Here is a 21,991-nt window from a genome sequence, read left to right as displayed (position 1 = left end):
GGAGGGCATGGCAACCCACTCTAGTATTCTTGCCTGGAGAATCCCCATTGACAGAGAAGCCTGGTGGGCTACAGTCCATGGGGTTGAAAAGAGTCGGACACGACTGAGTGACTAAGCACAGGAGGCCCGTGGAGGATTTTTAAACATTGACAGTTTCAAATAAAAAGCTACAGAGATAACTCCAAATGCTGCTGTAAATATTATCAGAGGGAAAGGATGAGGCTGGATGGAGTTATAGCATGAACCCTTTCCCCAGTGATTGTTAAGTCAGAAAACATGCCCCCAAAGTCAATAATTAATCTCACCAAAGAGAGTAAGGTGTTGCTCTTAAGAGCAGCAATGGGCTTGCTCCTGCCTCTTATGAACTTTATGAAATGGGCAAGAACTATTAATGAGAAGGCAGCAAAGTGCTTCTGTTAGTAGGTGCATTGAGTGTTCAGGTCACTAGGAATTCATTTAATAAATTACTACTCTAGCATAAGAAATTACTTCTTCATAGCTTGAAAAAGTGTTCCAATGGAGTAGCAATTTACTTCCTTCTTTTCAGGAGGAACAAACCCTATATACAGTATGAAGAACCTGCCATTTTTTGGTGTCATTTAAAGGATTTTTATTTTTGGTCTTAAATTATGGATTTGTAAAGAACTTTGATTTTCTTAAGTCCTAATACTATCTCAGTTTGAGAGAGGAAATATATACATATATTCACACCATGAATGCAGAAAACAGCTAGTGAAAAGTGAAAATTACGTGTTAAGAAAATCAAAGTTCTTTTAGTGGTAAGGACCACAAAAAGATAAGAGTTGTAGTTTAAGCGAAATTTTCTTGGGGCCTCATTCTGAACAATGTGGTCATGACAAAAAGAAATGGGTCAGATCAGAGAACGGGGTGGGAAGTGAATATTAGCTTGGAGCTGAGGTAGCAGTCATCCTTAAGGGTGGCCATCACAGGGCGCCATGATTAATTAAGGAATCTGCCAGTCATATGGGCCTGTATCGTGGCTTCAAAAGGGCAGAATGCCTAGATATTTACACAGGGATCATACACTCATATTCAGAGTGTTGTCACCGCTTCTCTTGGCAGCCTGGGACTTGTTGGCAAAACGTCTTCAATTATGGGCAAACTGCCTCGTTTCATATCATCACACACCAATTTGTTAGGATGTGTGTATTTGGAAAGCTTTGGAAACAGACGTATTTGACTTATTTTTTAAAGGGTGGGGAAAAATCCTTGTGTACATATATTCGAAAACACCCAATCTTCTGAAATTTCACTCATATAAATATTTAATAAGAATGCTTCTGCCTTTCGAAAGGGAAACAAACTAAAGGAGGGATATCTGTATTAATGTTGATGTTAGTACCTCTTTGGGTGTTTACAGAGAGATTGCTGAGTGGAGAGTCTAGAATATTTCTGCCTGAATATCCCCCCACATTTAAACTAATCAATAATACCATGGTTTTTCTCTAAATAAGTCCATACTGCCTAGGTTTTTCTTTTTATCATTTCCTCCATACTCTGTGAAAATAATAGGGGTTAAAGTATTAGCCATTATAATTCATATTGCAATAATATAAAGATGTAAGTGATATAAAGATAAATATAAAGACACAGAAAGAATGGAAAAGGGCCTTGACAGCAAAAATAAAGGCCAATTAATAAAAGTCAAAATGAAAAAAAATTTAGCATCCTTCCTTTTTTTTTTTTTGCTCCTCACCTGCCTTTCTCTAATAGGCTGAAAGAAAAACAATCATGAGAAATAATAAAGAGTTATTAGCACATAAATGATGTATTCTGCTGCACCTCGTCTATGGTTTTATATGTTATTTTAAGCTTTGAAGAAAATAGCTGTTTTCCTGCGACGTTGATTGTAACATGAATGCCAATAAAATGAATGTTGTTTTCCTGTTAGATTTAGGGAGTTTGACAGTCTTTATTTGTGCGTGCTAACTGCTACTGCTAAGTCACGTCAGTCGTGTCCGACTCTGTGCGACCCCATAGACGGCAGCCCACCAGGCTCCCCCATCCCTGGGATTCTCCAGGCAAGAACACTGGAGTGTGCACTTGTTTAATTCTTGTCTTCTCTGCTAGACTGTAAGCTTTTAGCGATAGGGCCTGTAACTTCTTCACCATTCTGTTCCCATCACCTGCAACAACTATGCTGTTACTGTTCAGTCTCAAAGTCACGTCCAGCCTCTGTGGCCCCACGGACTGCAGCACGCCGGGTCTCCCTGTCCCTCACTATCTCCCGAAGTGTGCTTACGTTCATGTCCATTGAGTTGGTGGTGAAATTTAACCATCTCATCCTCTGCCACCCTCTTTTCCTTTTGCCTTCAATCTTTCCCAGCATCAGGGTCCTTTCTAATGAGTCAGCTCTTCTCATCAGGTGGCCAAAGTACTGGAGATTCAGCCTCAGCGTCATTCCTTAAACAACTCTATTTCTTGCTAAAGATATTTTTTTAATGACTCTTGAAGACATGCTGTTCTGTAAAAGTATCATCAAGTATAATAAATCTAAAATCTTGTAAAATAAATGAATATAGATAGTTAGATATTCTCCACTCATGTCATGGTGAATTTACTAACACCAGCAAGGATGCACCTGTAAGCCCTTGAACTGACTGTGTGATAATTTTTTCTATTGCAGCCTTTTCCAGACTTGATGGGACTTCTCCACTTCTGTGTTTTCCCTTCCACTGTCTAAAATGCTTTGCCCCTCTCAGCCTGCCAGAGCAATGACTTATTTTTGTTGTTTAGTCTCCTAGAACTTAGCCTCTCCCTCTGTTCCATTTCTGAGTTTATAATACCAAATAAAGTTGGACTGTGAGGACTCATTTGCTGGAAAGATAGTCTACAACCTGGAAACTTTCCATGTTTGAAGCTTTGCATTTTTCAAAACGAATGAAGATCTGTTTCCACTTTTAAAATTCTATTGATTTCTTACAGTGGTAGATACTTGCTACTATAGGATTTTTAAAATGGAAGCCAAGAAATTAAGGTGAAACAAGCAATAAAGTGAGTCAATAGGAAGATGAGAAGCAAAGGCCAGGGTAAAGTTGCTTTCAGTTTATCTCATTTATTCTTGAGAATCATTTTTATGCTAATTAACAAGTCTTCCTAGGAGTCTGAAACATCTAATTTGTTTTCAAGTATTTTAGACAAATATATCATGTGAATGATATTACCTGGTTTCAGGCAATTATTTCAGTTCCCTGAATAAAATTCATTTTCTTACTCTATGATATGATTTTGAAATACATTTTAGAGGACTACTAAAAAAAATCATCTGTTTGTCAACATAATTTATACTTTTGTTGCTCATAAGGATCACCTAACCTAGAGAAAGTGGTATGTGGGTTATTTTTCCTATGCATCTTTTTACTCACTTCAACTAATAAGGTGAATCGCATCAGAGTGCTTTTGGGTGATCACACCTCTTGGTTTATGCCTGTTGTCCGGGTATTATTATTAACAGCATCCATTTCACTTTCAAAAGTTTGGACAGTAACTTTTGTGGTTAGTCAGTCTGTAAGACCTTTTAGAACAACTTCTTCATACTCTAAACATGTCCCTCTTTTCTCTAACTCTGCTTCTCAAACATCAAGCTTTTCTTCCTCATATATGCCACAGAGACGAATCTAGCATGGCCATCATACCACCAGGACATAAAGGATTGGGAGCTGGAGACAGATGACCTAGTTTGAGAGCCCAGCTTGGCCACTTGCAGGGTACGTGACCTTGGGCCAGCCAGCCAGCCTGCCAAGCCCCAGCCTTCATTTGCACGTGGGATTACAGCAGCATTTCGTGGAAAGGTAGTTGCAGGCCTTGACTCGTGCCCAACTGCCTGAGTGCTCTGCCATAACATAAGACTACGAGAGCCTTAAATAAGACGACATATTTACAGGCTCTTAAAATAGAACCTGGCTCATGGAAAAATAAAAGTGTTAATTGCTCAATCATGTCCAACTCTTTGCGACTCCATGAAATGTAGCCTGTGAGGCTCTTCTGTCCATGGAATTCTCCAGGCAAGAATACTGGAATAGGTTGCCATTTCCTTCTCCAGAGGATCTTCCCGACCCAGGAATTGAACCTGGGTCTCCTGCCTTGCAGGCTGTGTCTTTACTGCCTGAGCCACCAGTACTAGGTATGTGATAGTAATTGTTTCTAGTGCTCTGAGAGAATTAAATATGATATAAATGCAAGTGCCTAACACATAGTCAGCACTCAGTAAATGAGATCTAGTGGTATTACTGGACACTAACCTGATGTGTCTCTGGTTTTTCTCCCTCCCTAATTCCATCAAAAAAACATTCATCATAGATATTCTAAATATGTACATTCATGTGTGTGTGTATATGGGCCCAGAATAGGAGCTCTGAGCAGATATTGCTCTATATTCCCAAATAGATGGTTCAGTGCTGCCAACTACAGTTAAAAAATCTAGCAAAATGCCAACACATTTTGAATAAGATGCAAATGTGAAATTCACTTGCTCTTAGAGGGTGTATAAAGGCCTTGCTAAATTAGAAATGCAGAGAAGGGAGGGTTTATTGGTCCTGTTTATTTGAAGTCAGAGCCAGAATTGTGATGGTTTAATGCTCCCAAATATTTCTTTGGGTTTTTCCAGGAGAGAAAGATTGTATTTATCTCTTAAATGGCCCATAGCTATTTTCACATAGAAACTGGGAGAAATTATTTTTCTTTAGCATTCTTCAAAGAAGGTATAACTCCCGTGGAATACAAGTTCCTTCAGTGAATGAAGTATTTCGTATCCCTCACGTGCCTTGCATGGGTCCTGTACATATCAGAAACTAGTGAGCATTTGCTGAAGGCAAGGAGGTCACACCTCACATGAGGGGTGCAGCCACTACTTGATTTCATGGTCTTTTTTTTTTTTTTCTTCCCATTTCCTGTTTACCAGGAACAAACTTCAGTAGTCAGAAGTCGGCTTGACCTCACTGAGTGACATTTAAATGAAAAGTTTTGAAATTTTCTTTGTGATCAGCTTATGATGATTTTTTTAAAAATATGAAGTCATGTCCTGGGATACTGCAGAGGTAATTAAGGCTGTGTAGAGGGAAGAGCGCTTCCCAGGTGGCTCAGCAGTAATGAATCTGCCTGCCAATGCAGGAGATGTGGGTTTGATCCCTGGAAAAGCAGATGGCAACCTACTCCAGTATTCTTGCCTGGGAAATCCTATGGACAGAAGAGCCTGGTGGGCTAGTCCATGAGGTCACAAAAGAGTCAGACACAACTTAGTGACTAAACAACAATAACAACAACAGAGGGAAGAGAAATTGTGGTGAAGGGGAGTGACTTCACTTGGTCACATCAGAAGTTCGTGGCCAGGGCTGAATTCTAGTACCCGTGTATTTGCCCACTCATTCATTCTTTCATTTATTTTATTGAATATTGAGAGCCTCCTCTGTCACCCTGGAAAATATATGAATTTATAATGGCAAACAAAATAGACTTGGTTCCCTGTCCTAACAGAGCTTACCATCTAGGGGAGAGGCAGACAAAATACTGATATGAATAAATATTCAAATAAATATATGATCAGTGTACTAAAACCAAAGTACAAGAGACTAGGAGGAGGGGTAGGTGACCTACTTTAGACCAAGGAAACAAGAAAGGCTTTCCGTACAAAAAGTTGCCAATTTAATAGACCTGTTATTAGTACTACAGAATGATTGGTTAGTACTTCTGGTGGATTCCTTATAGTTAATGTGTTTGGAATTGTAGCTAATGCCCAAGCTTTGTATAGTGGTGTTGGGTACCAGGCATTTGCAGTTGGCTGCTGCTGCTGCTGCTGCTAAGTCACGTCAGTCGTGTCTGACTCTGTGCAACCCCACAGACGGCAGCCCACCAGTCTCCTCTGTCCCTGGGATTCTCCAGGCAAGAATACTGTAGTGGGTTGCCATTTCCTCTCCGCAGTTGGCTGAATGCAGTACTTTCAGGCTGTCTGTGTCTGAAAGGTTGTCCCAGATACTGGCATGACTTGAGCCTGAACTTCAGAAGAATTAAAACTGCAAAATCATTCACTGACATCAGACTCCATTGTGCTTTCTTCTCCCAGATCATCTCTTGTAGTTACTTTCCGCCTCTATGTCCTGAGGCTTAGCAAACACATCCATTGTAGGAGGTCGACTTAGTCTTTCTGCAAACTCATTTCTGTGAAGGTAAAAATACAAAGCACCAGAAGCCAAAGAGAAAAGCACAAGCACGAGCACTTGCATTTCACAGCCTTAATTATCCATTGGTATTATCTGAGCACTTTGATCTTCTTTGCGCCCCTCCCTTGTTCTTTCTCTCATTTCTTTGCTTGCTAAGACTTCATCAGAGGTTAGGGAAGAGCAGGAAGAGGAGAATGCAGTAGTCTCTTTTCCTTTTTATTAACAGCTCTTGTAAAAGGTTTTGGTGGCAGGGAACATTGAAGGTAAAATGAGATTATAATGAAGTTTACAGATAATGCCATTGACTTTAATTATACCAAGTTCTGAGCAGCAGAGGTAATTGAAACTGAGTGGATTTTTACAAGTTTTCATCTAATCCATTATGTGACAAAGGTAGGTATTGGTAAATAGCTGTTTCCACTTGAAGGTATATAATTAAATGGATTTCAGAGAGTTATTATGATGGCTGATTCTTTTCAGAAGTGAAAGGAGAAAGATACTAGGCAGGAGTATGGAACAAGGAGGTGGGTGTTCAGAGCTCATCCACACTTGAGACATATTACTGGAAAGGAAACTCTGAACAGTCTTTACTAACAGTCGGTTAATCAGAAATTGTCACCAACTTGCATGTCTGTGAATTCTGGCCATTAGAGGAAAACTGAGGTTCAACCTGACTGGTCCTTAGGTAATTCAAGAGCCTGAAGCATCTTCGAAGACTTACAGAAACGCTGAAGTAACTTCGATGTCATTTTAAAATGTGTGTGTAGTATGTGTGTATGTTTTCCTCTGGAGAAGAAATGACAACCCACCCCACTCCAGTATTCTTGCCAGGAGAATTCCATGAACAGAGGAGCCTGGTGGGCTACAGTCCATGGGGTCACAAAGAGTTGATCATGACTGAGGGACTAACACTTTCACGCTTTCCTTAGAAGTCGATGTGTGTACCTTAAAATGTGACAATTCTATTATATTTACTCAGTTGAACGTCCCTCCTCCAGGCGCAAATGGAGGACAGAATGTAGCTTCTCTAAAGCTACAGAAGAAAACCTTGGTAAAGCTATTAATTTAATTTTATATGGTAGAAAAATTTTCATCAACTGCCTTAGAACTTCCTCAACATGATAACACCACTGCATAGTATGTCACCCTGAAAACTGATCCTGCTCTGAGACCCACTGAACCTTGAGCAGCCCCCTCAAAACTCCCCATTATGTGTGGAATGCTCACACAGACTGTGAAATCTTTTTTTTTCCATACTGAAAACAATAAGTATTACTGTTTTAACATGGTGCAAAAAGCTTTATACACAATCAATAACTTAATGCTCACATCAGCCTTCTGAGATGGAGGCTATTAGTTTTCCCAATTAGTACTGCAGCTTAGAATAACTTCCCCAGGAGCTAGTCAGTAGAGTTCAGATTCTAACTCAGGTCTCTAGTGCAGCCCTTATGCCCTTGTTTTTTGTCCTCCCTAGTCGTGAAGGTGTTCTGGGCTACTTGCCCCCTACTTCCCACCCCATCTCACAGTGATTGCAATACTGAATTTTTAAAAAAAATTATTGCTTTAAAAAAATTTATTGCTTTTGTAAGTATTGAATTACAATGTTGCATTGATTTTCAGTTCAGTTTAGTCGTTCAGTTGTGTCCAAGTCTATGCAACCCCATGGACTGCAGCACACCAGGCTTTCTTGTCCATCACCAAGCGCCGGAGCTTATTCAAACTCATGTTCATCAAGTCAGTGATGCCATCCAACCATCTCATCCTCTGTCATCCCCTTCTCCTCTCACCTTCAATCTTTCCCAGCATCAGGGTCTTTTCAAATGAGTCAGTTCTTCGCATGAGGTGGCCAAAGTATTGGAGTTTCAGCTTCAACATCAGTCCTTCCAATGAACACCCAGGACTGATCTTCTTTAGGATTGACTGATTGGATCTCCTTGCAGTCCAAGGGACTCTCAAGTGTTTTCTCCAACACCACAGTTCAAAAGCATCAATTCTTTGGCACTCAGCTTTCTTTTTAGTCCAACTCTCATATCCATAGATGACTACTGGAATAACCATAGCCTTGACTAGACTGACTGTTGTTGGCAAAGTAATGTCTGTGCTTTTTAGTATACTGTCTAGGTTGACAATAGCTTTTCTTCCAAGGAGCAAGTGTCTTTTAATTTCATGGCTGCAGTCAGCATCTGCAGTGATTTTGGAGCCCAAGAAAATAAAGTCTGTCACTGTTTCCACTGTTTCTCCATCTATTTGCCGTGAAGTGATGGGACCGGATGCCATGATCTTCGTTTTCTGAATGTTGAGCTTTAAGCCAACTTCTTCACTCTCTTTCACTTTCATCAAGAGGCTCTTTAGTTCTTCCTCACTTCTGCCATAAAGGTGGTGTCATCTGGTATTTATCCTGGCAATCTTGATTCCCACTTGTGCTTCACCCAGCCCGGCATCTCTCATGATGTACTTTGCATATAAGTTAAATAAGCAGGGTGACAATATACAGCCTTGACGTACTCCTTTCCCAGTTTGGAACCAGACTGTTGTTCCATGTCCAGTTCTAAATGTTGTTTCTTGACCAACATACAGATTTTTCAGGAGGCAGGAAAGGTGGTCTGGTATTCCCATCTCTTGAAGAATTTTCCACAGTTTGTTATGATCCACACAGTCAAATGCTTTGGTGTAGTCAATAAAGCAGAAGTAGATGTTTTTCTGGACTCTCTTGCTTTTTCAATGACTCCACGGATGTTGGCAATTTGATCTCTGCTTCCTCTGCCTTTTCTAAATCCAGCTTGAACATCTGGAATTTCATGGTTCACATACTGTTAAAGCCTGACTTGCAGAATTTTGAACATTACTTTGCTAACGTGTGCTGCTAAGTCACTTCAGTCGTGTCTGACTCTGTGCGACCCCATAGACGGCAGCCCACCAGGCTCTACTGTCCCTGGGATTCTCCAGGCAAGAACACTGGAGTGGGTTGCCATTTCCTTCTCCAATGCATGAAAGTGAAAAGTGAAAGTGAAGTCGCTCAGTCATGTCCGACTCTTAGCGACCCCATGGACTGAAGCCCACCAGGCTCCTCCTTCCATGGGATTTTCCAGGCAAGAGTACTGGAGATGAGTGCAATTGTGCAGTAGTTTGAGCATTCTTTGGCATTGCCTTTCTTTAGGATTAGAATGAAAACTGACCTTTTCCAGTCCTGTGGCCACTGCTGAGTTTTCCAAATTTGCTGGCATATTGAGTGCAGCACTTTCACAGCATCATCTTTTAGGATTTGAAATAGCTCAACTGGAATTCCGTCACCCCCATCAGCTTTGTTCGTAGTGATGCTTCCTAAGGCCCACTTGACTTCGCATTCCAGGATGTCTGGCTCTAGGTGAGTGATCACCTAGATGGGTCACAGGGAACCATACTGAGTATCTTGTAATAATGTATAATGTAAAAGAATCTAAGAAAGAATGTATATATGCGTGTAGTTCCCTGTATTGTACAGTGGGTCCTTGTTGGTTATCTATTTTATATAATGTATATATTTTAATCCCAAACTCCTGTGTAATTAATCCCTCTCCTTTCTTTTCCCTTTGGTAGCCATAAGTTTATTTTCTGTCTGTAAATCTATTTGTGTTTTGAATGAGTTTATTTGTATCCTTTTTTTAGATTTCACATGTAAGTGATATCATATGATATTTTACTTGTCTGACTTATGTCACTTAGTGTGATAATCTCTAGGTCCACCTTTGTTGCTGAAAATGGCATTATTTCATTCTTTTTTATGGCTGAGTAGTATTCCTTTCTGTATATATACTAATCTTCTTTATTCATTCATCTATTGATGGACATTTAGGTTGCTTCCATGTCTTGTCTATTGTAAATAGCCAATGAGTATTAGGGTGCATATATCTTTTCAAGTTATATGTGTTTCTCTTGAGGTATGCCCAGGAGTGGGATCACTGGATCATATGGTAACTCTGTTTTTAGTTTTTTGAGAAATCTCCATACTCTTCTCCATATTGGCTGCACCAGTTTACATTCCCACCAACAGTGTAAGAAGGAACCTTTCTCTCCACACCCTTTTCAACATTTATCTAAATTTTAATTTGTAGGCATTTCATCCATACCCTTCAATGCCTCTGAGTTCTTATCTGGAAAATAATGATAACAGGAGTCCTTTATACAACTCAGTATTATTATTTTGTCTTTATGATACAGATGAATGTGATATAGACTTATGCAGCATAGATTTTGCTGGCATGGGTATCTAAGGAAAATATATTTGGACTACATCCTGTTTACATGATGTATTAGCTGGAACCCCTCCTGTGTTTGCTGGGTTCCCAGTTAGGCAAGGTACTTAAGGCCATGTAAAAGTAACTAAAATTTATCTAGAAAATCACATTATTTTAGTATTTCTTTTATTTTCATTAATGTTTTCTTCTTTGCCAGGATATGTACTTGTCTTTTTTTCCTCTGTTGGTTTTTTTTTTTTTTTAATACCTCCTCTACTTTTGTCAAAGAATATGTCATGATGTAGATGGACTTACTGGTCCATGACTGTTTTTGTTTCAGCACAGTCATTACCATGAACTTTCTTATACAGTGTTCTCAAGTTGTGAAACTTAATGTGGTTTGCAAAAATTGATTAAAAGTATATTTCTGACTGCCTGTTTATTAAACTACTGGTGTTTCATTGTGGCCATAAATGCTACTTTGGCAAAATTTTTGATTCTGTGTATGTGTACTTGAAAATTGGAGACTAACGTCTATTCTCTAAACACACATTTTCCAGCGAAATGACATTATATTTTGCTCTAAGAATGCCACTTGAAAAAAATTCTATTTGAATAATGAGTTATCAAACGCTCAAGTGTTTCTCTGTCCCCAGTTATTAATAAGCTGTTTTCCCAAACCATTTTTCCTCCTAACTTGACAAACATGCCCATTTATTAATATTTGTACATGCCTGCTTTATCTGTTAGATAGGTGATATGGAATAAGGTTCTGTCTGTTTCTGTTTCATCTTGAAAAATGTCATATGGACCAATCATGCTAGCTCGTGGCAATCTTTCTTTAAATTTATTCAGAGCCTTCTTTCTAGGAAATGGCATGCTTTATTTTGGTGTCACATGTTTCAAGTTTCAAATAAACACCATCCAGGGACTTCCCCTTCATGCCATGAAGACTTGTGGGGTTATGATGGTGGGGGTGAGAGAGGAAGAGTGTTGACCAGCTGAAAAATCACCTTCATGGCACTGAGCATCCTGGTAGCTGTTGTCCAGTTAGCCAGTAAGTGCTTGAGAAGGATATTTATCATACAGATGGGGCTTTAGACAATCAGCAGTTTCTCAACTGTAAGGTTGTTGATTTTTAGGATTAATTAGTAGGGTTATTAATCCAAACAATTAAATTCTCTCCTAAGAGTGCAGCTGTCTGATTAATTAATCTATTAATTAATCAGTGGCTTGTCCAGATGTCTGTTGAGATACTGTCCCCTGAGCACTGCTGGGATGTGTGTTCAGACCATGAATTAATCCCTTTCACTTACTCAACTTTACAGTAAAAGGAGACTATTTATAACAGAGCTTGTTGTGTGTTTGCTGTGAGCAAAAATCTATTTGTAATTATTTCAGGATATCCTTCTCACTCTCATATGAGACATACTTTGGTGTCATGAATTGATAACATTTGATAAAATCTTAATAGCTTTTCAGATATATTTCCTCTCACCTTACGGGAAAGTGTACTTACAAAATTAAACATTCCTGCTGAAAAGAGAAGAGTCATCACATTCTAAAACATGATTTATTTATTTCAATAAAGCAAGAAAATTATACCGATATTTCTAGTCATATAAATTTCATGACTTCTTTGAGAGCCACTGTTTTCCAGGTAAAACTTTTCATGGCAAACTGTGTTTTCCTGAGTCTTAACTCCAAATCCATGACTGACTCCAGGTTCCCAGAATAGCCTTTCTGGCGCAATACCTGGGACTCCCCAGAGAGCCACTGTCTGTAGGTAAAGGAATGCCTTGCTCCTCTGGGCATGGCTGAATTACTGTGGCCTCTGTTTACTTGTCTACTGCGAGAATAGGGCCACCTCTCTCCCCTGCAGGCCGCCCATCACCTCAGCTCTGCTTGGCCAGTCCTGCTGCGTAGCTGTCTCCTTCCTGGAGTTATATTACTTTGGCTGGATGATGCCAGTCTCTCTAGTGCAGCCTTACCAATCCACTGATGCAGTGGAGTCCATGAGGTGACAAAGCTTCTGAGTATTCTTTTTAAAAGTGGGAAAGAATGGTTCTCCCCTCTTTTTGTGGGAACATATAAAATAGCAAAAGATAACATGAGTTTAGAACCAGAAAGACTTGGATTTGGGCATTCATCCATCTATTGTCTTGTTGTTCAGTCACTCAGTCGTGTCCGACTCTTTGAGACCCCGATGGACTGCAGCACGCCAGGCTTTCCTGTCCTTCATTAGCCCCTGGAGTTTGCTCAAACTCATATCCATTGAGTCAGTGATGCCATCCAACCATCTCATCCTCTGTCTCCCCCTTCTCCTGCTGCCTTCAATCTTTCCCAGCATCAGGGTCTTTTCCAATAATGAGTCAGCTCTTTACATCAGGTGGCCAGAGCATTAGAGCTTCAGCTTCAGCATCAATCCTTCCAATGAGTATCCACTGTCTACATACATTAAACAGAGGGTAGTGATGATGATGGTGACTTTACAAGGGTAGCTTTGAGCTATTGCAAGATTGAATGTAATCCAGGCTCCTCTTTGGAAATTCAGCTATTGATTTCCCCAGCAGAGTTAAGAACGTTCTGTAAATCAAACACATGCATGCATTCATTCATTCTTCAGTAGGTACTCAGTGTGCATCCATTGTGTCCAACACTGTGTTACGTCTTGAAGATGTGAGCCAGGTGCATAAGGGTGTGGAAGAGGACCAGAGGGAAGAATATGCCATGGGAAGTAGTTGAGGCTGTGGACCCATTTGAACTCACTAGCAGGAATGTGTGGAAATTTGAAAAAAAAAAAAAAGACTATTGATGGACCTTTGGGCAACGGAGACATTTACAAGGAGAGCAGAAGAAGGGCCGGTAATGAAAACTGAGGAGATGTGGTCAGTGGGGTGGAGGAGAACCAGGAAGGGGGATGAAAGCCTCAGTGGGTGGTGTCACAGAAGACAAGGAAAGAGTTCCAAGGAGCCAGTGGGCAGAGGGACACATTTTGAATGCTAAGTGTCTCTTGGATTAGGCAAGACCAAGGCGTTGGTGGCCTTGATGGAGTCATGGCAACGGATGCCAAACTGTCATAGTTTTGGAGATGGATAGGAAGGTGGAAATATAAATTTCTTGAAAGAAGCATGGCTTTGTAGGAAAGAAGGCAATAAAAGAGGCAAGGAGGGTCAAGACAGGTTTGTTTTTTCAGATGAAGGAGATTGAGCATGTTGTGATATGTTCCAGATAGTTTTGCTTGCCAAAAAAGTGTAAAATTTGCAATGAACTAAGGTTTCTATAATTATGAAAATGGAAATTAATCTGTCACCTCCATTTTAATGATTGAAGTAAGATATATATTCTAACCTAACACAGTTATTGTATTTGTCAGAGTTGGAAGGGAAATGCATTTACTTTAAATTTTTTATTCAGTTTTTCCAGATTAAACCTGATATTTTGACTTGTGAAATACTTTGGGGGAAAAAGACCCAATCTAAACAGTTTTCCATGAACATCTTTGACGCCTCAGTGTTCAGCTCAGATGCTTCCTTCCTGAGTTGGAATTAGAAGCAATGAGAACCAGACCCCTTGTCAGGTCATATTTCAGTCAGTTCCTTGTCATAGGAGATTTGTAGAAAAGAGAACATCTTTGCCTGACTGCTTGGTTAAACTAAAGATCCTGCTATATCAAACTGATCCTGGGCCCTTTCTTTCAGTCATTACATAGATTTTTATTGGATGAGCCTGACTTGTGAGGTCAGGTCACCCTGAGCCCAGCAAAAAAAGCCCAGGTCAGTTTAGCAGCTGACCTGTGAGCAAAAGCTGCTAAACTCAGGAATTTTGCTGGGCTCAGGGTTCTCCCCATTTTCCCTCCCCTTTTTGTCTTCCCCTGGATTCTTATTTTTAGAAGGGAGAGTCACACTATTAACAGAGAGAGGAAGGAAAGTGACAAGGAGATAGGACTCTCTTTGCAGTGTGGTCAGAACTGCTGCTTGTTCAGCCTCTGGGTCCTTGAGGAGCTCCTTTAGGGCAGGAGAGTGTAGGGCAAGGACCCCTCTTAGATGTTCTGTGTAGCAGGGGATGGTGATGATTCTTGCAGTGGTTCTCCGTGGTCCTGCCTCTTCTGGCTAACTTCACTCCAGCGCTGCTTCAGGGAATTCACAGAGGAGTCAATGTATTCCTGCAAAGGAACTAACCAAGTGTCTCAGTTTGAGATGCCAAACATTTTTTTCTTTCTTCCCTCCCTGCTTTCCTTCCTTTCTTGCTTCCTTCCCTCCTCCTTCCCTTCTTTGTTTCCTTCCTTCTTGGATTCAGATACATTCTTTATCCCTTGATAGGTAAAAGAGGTCAGTAAACAGAACTGAGAAATGGCTAGCTTCCCTGTCTTTTCCCTTTTGGGGAGTTTCATTTGCAATTCTTCTTCCTCACTTCTCCCAACCCCCAACCCCAGTCTAGCTCAGAGTGCTCCCTGGCCCTCTCGGGTTTATCTTTCTTTCTCTTCAATTTCAAAATTAGATGAATAAACACATCTATTCTTGGAGTACATTCCTTTCCCTCACTTTCCCTCTCCTCATTTAGAATCCTGTGTTTTGACATAATTTATCATGGGTTGTCACCCTGGATGATTAAAAAAGGCACTAATGAGATGAAGCGTGTCAAGACTCGATCACAGGGTCTCTACATTCTGTCTGATGGTAATAGGACACCTTCAGGAGACTTGGAGAAAGTGGGAAGTGTGAGAACAAATTATGGATTCTTGTGGATGAGGGCAGAGGTGAGGCGAGGAGATGCCAAATCAGAATTCCTTAAGGAAATCAAACAGCTCGAGAGCAGTTCTGTTCCTGACTGTGTGACTACTTCATCAAGCGATGGGGGTGACTGCTAAAGCTTAGAACGACCTAACCACATGAACAGACTCTTCAAAAATAGGTGTAGATTTTTCTTGCAGTGTTCGGGACTGGACTGTGATGATTGTATAACATACATAATATGAAAGGCTAGCAGATTGATTCATTTTCCATAGATTTCACGTGGAACTCACAAGCTGACTCTGAGACACACCGAGTTTATTTGCTTCTCCAGTGGGACTTCTTGTATGAGGTCTATCTCTTACTCTGAATCAGTGCAGCATAGCAGACAAGTTGGCAGTGGTTCATTAGGAAACAAGTATACAAAAATAAGCAAGTCATGAAATCCATCAGGTTTCTGCCACAAAAATTTATAGATTATGTTAATAATATTGTTCGGTATGTACCAAACACCACCAATTAGATCTTTTCTGCTGATCTGCATGCAACTGTTTCATTCAGATGTTTAATCAGGTTACTTTTATATCCAGAACAAGTCCTCTAATTCATGTAAGAGTTTATTTTAGTTCAAGACTTGTATTTAACTATAACTTGTGATTTATTATTTTTTTTAAAGACCACTGTATGTGTGTCTGCTTAATATTGTTTTAGAGACTTGAAACCTTGGTACATCTTGAGGACACTTTCTTCACAAACCTTCACAGAATGAACACATATCCACATTGTGTGAACATAAATGTACCTTAGATTACAATCCCCAATCCTAGTCATGTCAGAAAACTTCAGTTCAGTTCAGTTCAGTCGCTCAGTCGTGTCCGACTGTTTGTGACCCCTTGAATCGCAGCACGCCAGGCCTCCCTGTCCATCACCAACTCCCGGAGTTCACTCAGACTTACATCCATTGAGTCAGTGATGCCATCCAGCCATCTCATCCTCTGTCGTCCCCTTCTCCTCCTGCCCCCAATCCCTCCCAGCATTAGAGACTTTTCCAGTGAGTCAACTCTTCGCATGAGGTGGCCAAAGTATTGGAGTTTCAGCTTTAGCATCATTCCTTCCAAAGAAATCCCAGGGCTGATCTCCTTCAGAATGGACTGGTTGGACCTCCTTTCAGTCCAAGGGACTCTCAAGAGTCTTCTCCAACACCACAATTCAAAAGCGTCAATTCTTCGGCGCTGAGCTTTCTTCACAGTCCAACTCTCACATCCATACATGAGCACTGGAAAAACCATAGCCTTGACTAGATGGACCTTTGTTGGCAAAGTAATGTCTCTGCTTTTCAATATGCTATCTAGATTGGTCATAACTTTCCTTCCAAGGAGTAAGTGTCTTTTAATTTCATGGCTGCAATCACTATCTGCAGTGATCCTGGAGCCCCCCAAAATAAACTCTGACACTGTTTCCACTGTTTCCCCATCTATTTGCCATGAAGTGGTGGGAGCAGATGCCATGATCTTCGTTTTCTAAATGTTGAGCTTTAAGCCAACTTTTTCACTCTCCTCTTTCACTTTCATCAAGAGGCTTTTGAGTTCCTCTTCACTTTCTGCCATAAGGGTGGTGTCACCTACATATCTGAGGTTATTGATATTTCTTCCGGCAATCTTGATTCCAGCTTGTGCTTCTTCCAGTCCAGTGTTTCTCATGATGTACTCTGCATAGAAGTTAAACAAGCAGGGTGACAATATACAGCCTTGACGTACTCCTTTTCCTATTTGGAACCAGTCTGTTGTTCCATGTCCAGTTCTAACTGTTGCTTCCTGACCTGCATACAGATTTCTCAAGAGGCAGATCAGGTGGTCTGGTATTCCCATCTCTTTATAAAAAATAGTTCAGTTAAAGCATTATTTTTGTCTTATATTACTGTGATTCTCTTCTCATATGGTACAAAAAGATTAATCATGGTATGTTGGCTGACCTATAGAACTGATAGAGCTAACCACATTCACTGTGAATGCGATGATGCAGTTCAGAATTTTCATGAAGAAGCAGCTGCCAGAAGGAATGTGTGCTGGGGAGTGTTCATATTTTATGAAAACTATCTTGGTCCATTGCCTCCTTCCTTGAATTAGCGCTCAATTATCCTTAAGGAAGGGGCTGAAGGCTCAGCAGAGCTGGTAAGATAACCCCCAATCTCGTTAGCACAGCAGCAGCTGCCTGAATTTTCTCATACCAAATTGCAGCAACTTGTTTCGTTTCATTTGTGCTGTCTTAGTTTGTAAAAGAAACAAATGTATTTTACACTTTTGAAATGTCTTAGCACAGATTGAGAGCTCTGTAACAGCCTGAAAATTGGTAAAAATCTCTCACTTATGAAACATCTTTCATTCCCCTTTGAGGTTGGACAGGCTGAAAACCTCACATTCTTTTTTTCTTGGCAGGGAAAGTTCATCATTTTCAACATAACATTTTGAATTCAGAACACAACTTCTGGATTAAAAAGAATGGTGGGGCTGAATCAGTGTCATAAATTCTGCAGTTTTTTTGTTTACTAAACTAATCTATTTTAAAAATTACATATGGGGGTAGTTTATTAGATCGTATTTCAGAATGTGCCTTTACTCTGTTTGAAGGGATCATTGTGGAAACATAGTCACAAAAGTTTCTCACCCTAGGAGTATAAGTATAGTTCCAGAATAAGGAAAATTGTTAGGTAATTAAAAATAGCAAAGGAAAATATTGGGTCAAGAATACTGAAGCAAAAGGGTGTAGGATGGGAAATATAGGGACCCTGAAAGCACACAGTTTACTAGGACTCATGTCAAAACAGCTACATTACTTGAAGTTGATGAGCCTCTACTAGAATGGATGTAATGGAAATACATTGTCTATGTATGAAGCAGATTAACATGCTGTAATTTTAAAGCCATGTAAAGGTAAAGACAAAATTGAAAAGATAAGACTTTAAGTTCAAGATTCACATTCTTTTAAAAAGAAACTGATCTTATGTTTCTTCCTAAGGAATTGCATCGAGTATGTTAACTGAAGTTATTTCTAGGTGATTACAGCAGAAATTAAATTGGATATTAGGGAGGAAAAGATCCCATGTATTAATAAAACAGACTCTGTTGTCAGCATAATTTTAGGCCAACTGGTATAATATTACCCAGGCAAGTGTGATGTTTTTCATGCTTTGTGCAATAATTTTGTGTGTGGAGGTCTATGTAGATATTAATGTGGGTTTATATTGACAAAACGAGAGATACTGTTTATTGGATTTCTAGTTGAAGGCACTCCTTCCTTTCAAGCTACAGGAATCAAAATCAAGATCTCAAAGCAATATTTGCACTCCCTAACATGTTGCAGCATTATTTATAATAGCCAGGATGTGAAAGGAACTCAAATGTCCATTGACAGTTGAATGGATAAACAAAAATAAGGTTTATATTTGCAGCAGAATATTGTTCAACCTTAAGGAAGAAAGACCTCCTATAAAACGTGACGACTTAGGTGAACTCGGAGGATATGAAGGTAAATGAGATAAGCCAGCCACAGAGAGACAAACACTGCATGATTTCACTTACAGGAAGTATCTACAATAGTCCAACTCATAGAAGCAGCAAGTAGAATGGTGGTTCTGGGGCTGGTGTTGTTCAGTCACTAAGTTCTGCCCAACTCTTTGTGACCCCGTGGACTGCAGCATGCCAGGCTTCCCTGTCCTTCACCATCTCCTAGAGTTTGCTCAGACTCATGTCCATTGAGTCGGTGATGCTTACTCTGGAGCTGGAGGGAGGGGGAAATGGCAGTTGCTGATCAAGGGATAGAAAATTTCAGTTATGCAAGATGCCTGAATTCTAGAGATTGCTGTACAACATTGTAGCTAGAGTTAATATCTCACTATGCTCTTAAAAGAATTGTTGAAAGGGTAGGTCTCGTGTTAAATATTCTGACTCCAAAGAAAAAAAGAAAAAAGTTTAGAGAATCAGTACTTCAGATGTGCTCCAGTTAGAAACTAACAATAATAAGTAGATTGAGTTAGGGGAATGATGGGCGTTCGGTGCCCTCTCTCAGAACCCCAGGACCCGCGCCTTCACTGATGTCTGCTTTTTAGCTTTTTCAGTGTCCATTGAGGGAGGGTTACAGAGCTAGTTCTCTGTGGAGTCAGGTCTGGAATAGTGGTTTCCCAAGTTCCTGACCAATCGCTTTCCATTAAGTTGTTACACAAAGATTTCAGGTACATTAACATTTTAGCAGATCTGTGAATGGAGCAAAGTCATTTGATACACAAAAAAACTACCTTTTCTGTGAGATAGAGGTTTTTTAGATCTTTCTGTATTTATGCAGTAATTGAAAACTGGGCATGACAGACTGAGTTCCTGTGTGCGTCTAACTTTCATTGGAAATATCCTCTAGGAATTTTTCTAAAAGAAATTTGGTGTTAGTTTATGAGGCCATGTGTGTAGTTTTAGGCCTTAATTTTCCACAGAGGCTAGATTAAAAATACACAATTTTAAATTTAATATATTTTTTAAAAATTTAGAACATAGACTTAATATTAGTAGAAAGCAATGTTTCATTTCTTAACCTGAAGACCAACAGCTGGAGAATTTTAGATTTAATAAAACCATCAAAAATGAGCTATGACAAGATTGTGAAAAAAATCTCATTTTTAATAAATTTATGTATTTTAAATCGAAGGATAGTTACAGTATTGTGTTGGTTTCTGCCATAGGTCAACATGGATCAGTCATAGGTAAAAATCTCATTTTTAGTACTACTCTTAATTTTTCCTACTACAAAGACCTGGCAGTTCTCGATGAATATAGTTTGAAAAGACAGCACAAGTGTTCTGCAGTTGGTATGAGATTGTGAGGAAATTATACCCTTTTCCCTCCGACCAGGTAGATCGGAGCCAGGAGATAGATTCCCTGTCAGATTAAGTGCTATGTAATTACAAAGTCGTTTTCAAGGTAGGCGGGTGAGGTCAGTTGTCAGGTTTGGGGAGTTTTGAAACACATAAGCATGTGCCAGCAGTGTTAGATGGGAATTCAGTTTCAATTCTAGTTGTTGAGGATGGAACTAGCATTGGCTTATCTTTCCTTCAAGGACCATGAATGCTTTGCTGAGCTTGGTGGGAAGAATTCTTTTGATCCTCTGACACATTGACTTAATATTGGCTTAAAAGCTTCAGCATCATGGAATTTGTGAACCAAGGCTGGCAAATTTACCAAATGAATTAATGTCGGGTGTAATTGCCTTACTGATAGCTTCCCAAATGCGTCTTCTACAACACCTTCTTTCCATACATGCTGTTGTTAGGAAAACGCTAGGCTGTGCCTCATTGGATAACTGGAGTGACAAGAGTAAGATAATTAAAAAAAAAATGGAGAGCAAAAATTTTTACTGTAAGAACTTCTGAAGCTCTGAACTGTGGCCACTGATTTGTATCTTGAGGTGGACAGTCAGAGCCTCGGCCACTAAAATACGGTCTGGCTGTGTTTTTGCAGCCAAGGTTTCTCTGATGCTATCTGTGTGTCACTTCCCGTGCCCGGTCAATGTCGTGCTCATGTTGCTGCTTTTAATTTTGAATTTTCTAAAATGTGTTGGTAGGAATGGATGGTGAAGAACTGAGTAATCTCTGTGGCTTTAGTCTTATTCTGGAAACCAAAGAATTATGTAGGATATTTGAAATAAATTTAAATATTTTTCAAGTTTTTAAAAACAAAATAGCCTACGAAAAATGTGAAGGATAGAAGGGATGTTTCTTAAAAAATATTAACACATTAAAAAAATCTATTGAAATTCCATAAAAGGCAATCATTTCCTTAGTTATGTTTTCTTCAACAGAATTTACACTAATTAGATCACAACATTTTGCAAGTTTACCATGCAGTAATTCAAGATGGAGTGATGAGCTGAACAGAAATGATAAACAAATTAACTGTTAGGACTGAAAGATAAACAAATTAACCATAAAGATTCTATCTGGTTCTGGGCAATATACTTTACAAGGAGAAAAATTCTTTTAAGCAGAAAAGCCAGAGTGGTAAAGGGAAAAGAACTATTTCCCATGAAGGATGTTTGAGGCACAAGACTGTTTACCATAGACAGGATTCTAGTTGGAGTAGAGATGTGTTGCCATATAGTACCTACATAGCAAATATTTGTTGAACGCACGAATACCTATCTTCATAATGCTTGGGGACTGTCATGTGAAAGGAATTAGATAGGTTTGTCCCATCGATAGAGTTAGGATCCGGTCTACTCAATAAAAGGGAGAACTTCCAACTGTATAAAGAGGGACCAGCATCCCCTGGGTGAGTTTGCTGAGTAGTACAGACTGCACGGCCCTTTGCTGTGGTTACCATGGAGAGGATTCAAGAAGTGCACGGAAGATGGGGTCAGGGGAGTTTGCTGGCTTTTTCTTTTTCCTTTTGATTCTGACATGCTGTAAAGTGATCTTCTGTGTTTGTTTGTTTTTCTTGGATTCCTACTCAATTTCCTCATTCTGTTTTGGCAAATGTTGAGGTTTTATAATACCAGTGCCTTTGGATTTATTGAAACAGAACAAAACAAAATGGAAAAGCCATGCGTGAGATGAGGCAGGCCTGGGTGGCCGTCACTGGATCCTCTCTCCAGCAGTCCCCAGCATTTTCGGCGCCAGGGTCTGGTTTTGTAGAAGACAATTTTTCCATGAGCCGGGGTTGGGCGGGGGGCGGTGGGGGATGGTTTTGGGATGATTCAGCCACGTTACATTTATTGTGCACTTTATTTCTATTATTACTCCGTCAGCTCCACCTCAGATCATCAGGCAGTAGATCCTGGAGGCTGGGGACCCCTGTCCTATACGCTGTATGTGTGGCAAGAGGAGCTG

The sequence above is a fragment of the Bison bison genome, unplaced genomic scaffold, assembly GCF_000754665.1.
Source record: "Bison bison bison isolate TAMUID 2011002044 unplaced genomic scaffold, Bison_UMD1.0 scf7180017864483, whole genome shotgun sequence".
Classification (NCBI taxonomy): Eukaryota; Metazoa; Chordata; class Mammalia; order Artiodactyla; family Bovidae; genus Bison; species Bison bison.
The sequence above is the reverse complement of the archived record's forward strand: the minus strand, read 5'-3'. Positions refer to the sequence as shown.